The 6,000-nt window shown below is 38.2% G+C and overlaps 2 protein-coding genes across 2 annotated transcripts in view; one reads left to right on the top strand and one right to left on the bottom strand.

The window, feature by feature from the left end:
* LOC127871754 (uncharacterized) overlaps positions 1-6,000 on the top strand; it is a 343,111-nt gene that overhangs the window by 261,451 nt on the left and 75,660 nt on the right. The window lies entirely within an intron of this gene.
* LOC127871750 (tRNA (adenine(58)-N(1))-methyltransferase non-catalytic subunit TRM6-like) overlaps positions 1-6,000 on the bottom strand; it is a 188,969-nt gene that overhangs the window by 137,237 nt on the left and 45,732 nt on the right. The window lies entirely within an intron of this gene.

Below are 6,000 nucleotides of genomic sequence, written 5' to 3'. Positions count from 1 at the left end.
AGTGTCACCCTTGATTAGCTTGTGCGCATTGCACAGGGTAATAAGTGGGCACACGCTAATGTTATTTGACATGCATTCCGCCCCGTTTTCCCTGAAAGCAGATATTGTGTACAGATTTCAATGATAAACACTAGACTGGTCAATGTCTTCTTACAAGCTGGTAAACACTATTTATTAAATACACACACTGCAGTAGCAGAGCAGACGCTCCTAGCATTTGTCGTCTGCATAATTTTACTGCAATTAGTGTAGACAGGCAGTGGTTATCGTTCCTAGCGTAGTAGACTTGCATTTATCGTTCCTTGCGTAGCTTAAGCAGACTGACTTGCAAAAACTGCCTCTCTACCTTAGTCGTGAGCTAACGCTCACAATTAAAAACACATAATAGTTAAGATTACACGAATAGGTTCATATCTAATAAGTGACGAAATACCCATTATGCTGCATGTCACATAACGTACCATATTTTAATTGTGAAAGTTCTAAATGGAGAAAGGGAGCACAACGTGTGCAATGCTTAATGCTTGATGATAACAACAATTACACTTGCATAACTTTTTATCAATATGCCTTATAAGGAACCATGCATGCGCGTTTGTTTTGAAAACATTATCAAGAATATGCACTTTATAAAAGCACACACATGTTTTAACAAAAACTGCCTATTATTCGACTCTAACAATAAAGTATAAAAATGACAAGTATGCACTTCGATCCGTTTGCCTTCTTGTGCCATGATGACCCATTCACAATAAGTGTTGTGTTCATAATTCTCTGGGTAGTTAGGGCTTGTGATGTAGCCGTATGGCTCCGTAAATAACCCCAGACACCCTGTAAGCAAAATACAAATATATAAGATTGTGAGCAATTAAATAAAAAGTATCGAATATCACAAGACGCAACGAGAGAAACCTTAAGAGCTCATCTTAGAAACTGTAGCTCAATGGAACGCAACTTGAGGTCCGTCTTCTGGGTCTACTTTTTTCAAGAATGGGCCATATTTTAAATATCCTGTTAAGTTTGTCTAAGTTTGTACAGAACACCATCTGGTATTACATACAAACTATAACACCTATGGGTCTTGCCATTAGCCATTAAGAGAAGAAAGTTTGTGTTATTTTGCTTTTAAGTTTAAGTTAATATTTGACACCTGGGTCGCGGCCAGTTTAAACGAACACTTTTTACCAAACTTTGTACAGGATCAATATCTGATATTACATACTTAATATCAACGCCCTGGACGTTGTTGTTGAAGAGACGATTGAATAGGTTATTTAATAGGTTATTGTGCTGTACATCTATATTTTTTTTTAATGTAATATTTTTGAAGTGGTCATGTTTGACTCTAGGGATATCAATTGAACTTGTAGATGACCTCAAGATCATGCTTCATACTTCAACGAAAGTAATGGGCGCTCTCAAACAAGAACAATTGTAAAGGGTGTCTGTATGTAAGACTAAATATACCCAGTGGCCCCCGATAACAAATATAAAATCACGGGATTTGTGTTTTAGACTGTATAAGTTAATGTAAAACTGGTAATTTCCGAGATGAGGCCACTTCTGTAACTTTGTAGAGGACCACTGTTCGATTTCACAATACAATTACATAACGTCTAGGCTTGTTGTTTTCGAGAAAAAATAGAATAAAATTTCTTAATACATACAAGGAAATCACATAAACCCCGTTAACAAAGATACAATTAAAGAGCTCATTCAGAACGTTTTTACACAGAACTAAATGAACACTTTCACTAAGTTTGAAACGCCTTAAATTTGATATGATATTATTAAGTCACTTAAATGTTACTTCACATTAAAGTAACATAAATACGCAAAATCAACGAATATTTCGCAACATATTTCCTAAAATAAAGTTAATCCATAAAAATATCAGACGTCTTTATAACAATAGACAAAAAACCAACGCTAGATGTACACTTGTGGACTTTTCTAACGCATCACTTTTCAAACTTGAATATCTCAGTTATAAGTTAAGATTTTGATTTAAAATTTTACATACGATCATTTGACTACATTCCATGCAGGTTCACGATAATATCATTCATCGACGATTGGATGGTTTAGCACGTTGGGTAGGTGTGGTTCCATTTTTTTGCACGTGGAAATGTTGAAACGCGATTTAATTCTAGTTTTATTTCAATTTAATAATTTAAGGTGGGTTCTTACACAAGGAAAACATTAAAGCAATTTACAAAACAATATAGCTCGTATGTATATGCAGGAGACAAAGCGCGCATTTTTTATTTGACAGGCTACCTTTCCCACTTGCTTAATCGTCCGATCGTCACGGATGAATGATTTTATCGTTAGCTTGTACATATTGTAGTCAAATGATCACATGTGAAATTTTTAATAAAATATAATAATAATAATTTACTCATTACTGAGAAACGTATTGTAATACCCTGTATCCGAATACTATACACGTCCGAAATATGTACACTTAAGAATGCCTTACCTGTTTAACTTTAATAATCCAAATTTTCCTTGTTGTTATCTGGTTTAACAACCATTATCAAATGTTTGTTAAATCCAGTTAATGCTTTCTCCATTATTGAATATCCATTACTTGTAATTTGAATCGCCAGCATTGAATCGAACGCGGGTTAAATGTTCCAAAATGTCCGCCATTTGCAATGTCGAAGGTTATGACATAGCAAGTTAATTCTACGCGAATAAGTTATATCTTATCGAAGAAATGTGTTTTCCCAATGTTTATGTGTAGTATTATGACCTGTTAACTGTTTTATTGTTACAATGTTACTTATACAGTTAGTAGTCCTGTCAGATATTAATGCTGGTGGGGAACTATTTCAAGTATTTTCGCGCAATGCTTTCGCATTGCTTTCACTATGTGTTAGATGAAATATTATTATTATGATTGAGAAATGTAATGAAAGCATTGTATAGTTATGCATAATATTTTCTGAGCTTTTTATTGATGTAATGCTTTCTTGTTAGACTTGCAATGCTGTTAATGCAAATGTTGTTAATGTTGCTTAAACCGTTTTACATAGTTAAATACTTTCATGAAAGTCTGGCTCTGATTGGTCGCCAGCAACGCCCAGCCTCAGCAACTGCTTATAAATAGAGCTGTGGTTGATGATGAAGTCAGTCGTAACTCACTAGTCAGTAGTGACTTGACCCAGAATAGTCGCTCATTACTTAACAACCCATTTAAGATGTCAAAAGCCAACAAAGGTAAACACTAACATATACGACTCACTTACCTACGTTTAATCTACATCTGTACGTCATAGTTCTGACTAGTTCTAACTGACATTTTGCATCTGCATTAAATACTATTTAGAATAACTATAAAGAGTGACGACTGATTTCATCGCTTTATTTAATCTGAACTGCTGTTCAAATAGTTAATATCATACTTGTTGTTTAATTAACCACTCATAGTACTGTTTATATGGCAAACGTTAAGCTTCTGCCCTAATAAATAAATAGTTACAGAAACCATCCTGACTTCTTTTTAATGCGTTTGAGTTCTGAATAAATAAAATGCAACATCATCGATACCGCTCGGCTTACAATTTTGGTGTCAGAAGTGGGATACGGATAGATTTTTAGCATCTGTCCACGGCTCACACCTTGCATTTTTTTTCACTGTCATATAATAAGTGAACAACAGTAATTAAATAATAGTTTATTGACAATAAGATTAATAACCTTCTGGTCTCTCAAGACACAATACAATTTTTTATCATGGCCTCTTCGCCAGATCCCGATATATCTTTTGATATTCAACGAACACATGGGTCCGCACACGAGGAGTCTTTACTAAGGGAAAATGATATTAATGAATGTAGACCGACATTTCGACGTGAATGCAGGGGTGATCAACCAATAATCACGGGCATCGTGCATGAAAGCACTCCGTATACCGGAAGTGTAGAGACCCGCGACGCGTCAAATAACAACAGGCACGCAGCGCAACAGAACGCCCCCTATACCAGAGACACTCCCGTCACATATCAAAATGATAGACGATTTGGGCACGGCGACAATGTTCCACACGCCTACATGTCATCACCACACCACATGCACGTTAAACCAGACACTTACGAAGGCTCTGGCCCCTTTGAGTCTTACGTGTCACACTTTGAGGACTGCGCTGAATTGAGTGGGTGGGACATGCGAACTAAAGTGTTGATGCTTTCCTCCAGTTTACGTGGCACTGCCAGAACGTATTACATGTCTCTCCCAGAACAGGAACGCCGCGATTACCGCATATTGTCTTCACGACTTAACAATAGATTTGGCACCGCAGGAAAACATCAATATATGTGGTTAACAAAATTCGAGGAACGCAGGCGTGTGAAGGACGAGAGCATTTCGTCGCTAGCACATGATATACGTCAGCTCGCACAAAAAGCATACAGTGAATTTGATCACCGCTCACAAGAGCAGTTAGCGTTACACCAACTGTACAAGCTGATCCCCAATGACATTAAATGCAGATGCATTGACCGTAACTGCACTAACATAATTGAGGCCGTAGCCGTCATTGAGCGCTACGAGTCCATCCTCGGAACGTCAACAACTAATATTAGGGCATGCAATGTTGACACTAGTGTCGAATCGGCGTTAAAACAAATAACCGATAGACTTAGCAACCTCGAGTCCCGCAACTCTCCACAATCAGTACCAAAGAAGTGTTATGGGTGCAATTCTACTGAACATTTCTGGAAATCGTGCCCACAAAACATGAATCACACAAGACGCCAAAGCCCACATTTTAGACACCCATCTGGTCGACCACAGCCGCAGTCTAGACCACAGAACAATCATATGAACATGTCATATAACACCAACCGATCGCACTACGGGGGTCCATATCCGCATGTTCATCAACACGGACGGCAACAGAATGCCCAACCGCCACAAGAATACGTGAATGAGCGACTGCTACATGCAAATCGTTCGCGCAATGAAGACCGACAAGACTCCAACGTCCCGAGCACCAACACCATTGATACCCACACTTACACAAGGAATGCCACTCCCAACGACCAGGAAAACTAGTTGCCGTCGGCTCCACGGGCCAGGAGTCGACGAAGTCATTTCAACGGCCTAAAGATAATATTCCTTCCAATAATGTGCACACTGCAAGATCGGGATCTCAATTCAACAAACTTGACAACGGATTTTACCTGACGACTCATGTTGGGTCGGTGGAAATCAACTTTTTAATAGATTGTGGTGCTACAACTTCTCTCTTGTCTGAGAAAAGCTTAAAGAAATTTGATCCTAAGAACATTTTTCACGTCCGTCCCCAATTAAACGTGCTTAAGACAGTAAACGGTGAGGCCATGAGAGTTGTTGGAAATGTTGATCTATTAGTTCCTATAGGAAACGAGTGTTTTGATGTGTCATTTGTGGTCTGTGACATAGAGGCTGATGGGATATTAGGTCAAGATTTTCTGAGGGCTAATGTTGATAGCATCAACTACAAACGTTCATGTCTCATGATGGGTGGTGATGTAGTACCATTGTGGACTGGTGGTCAGGCTTTGCATATCTGTAGAGTGGAATTACAGCAAACAGTTGAGATTCCTGCGAACAGCACGATGATGGTTCCTATTAAAATTCCACAAAAAGAGCATTTATCCGAGCTTGGTTTGGTTGAACCATCTTTTCATTTGATGGCTACAAAAGAGATAAGCTTGATGGGTGGTGTTGTGAGCATCTCTTCTGATCCAGTAATGACTGTACTTAACTATGGCAATTCATCTGTCAGACTGTATAAAAATACAAACCTGGGGACATGTGAGTCTTATTTTGAACCTCCTATGCAGCCTATTGAGAGGGTTGCCTGTGTCCAAGAACAACATAATGAAGAATTTTTGCCAGACCATCTTGTTGACCTCTATGAGAGGAGCTCTCAGCACTTAAATGATCAGGAAAAATCCGAATTTGTTGATCTTCTGTGTAAATATCAAAACGTATTTTCTCAGTCATCAG

This window comes from Dreissena polymorpha, chromosome 3 (assembly GCF_020536995.1).
Source record: "Dreissena polymorpha isolate Duluth1 chromosome 3, UMN_Dpol_1.0, whole genome shotgun sequence".
Lineage (NCBI taxonomy): Eukaryota > Metazoa > Mollusca > Bivalvia > Myida > Dreissenidae > Dreissena > Dreissena polymorpha.
Note: the sequence above shows the minus strand (reverse complement) of the source record. Positions and strands in the feature narration are given on the sequence as shown.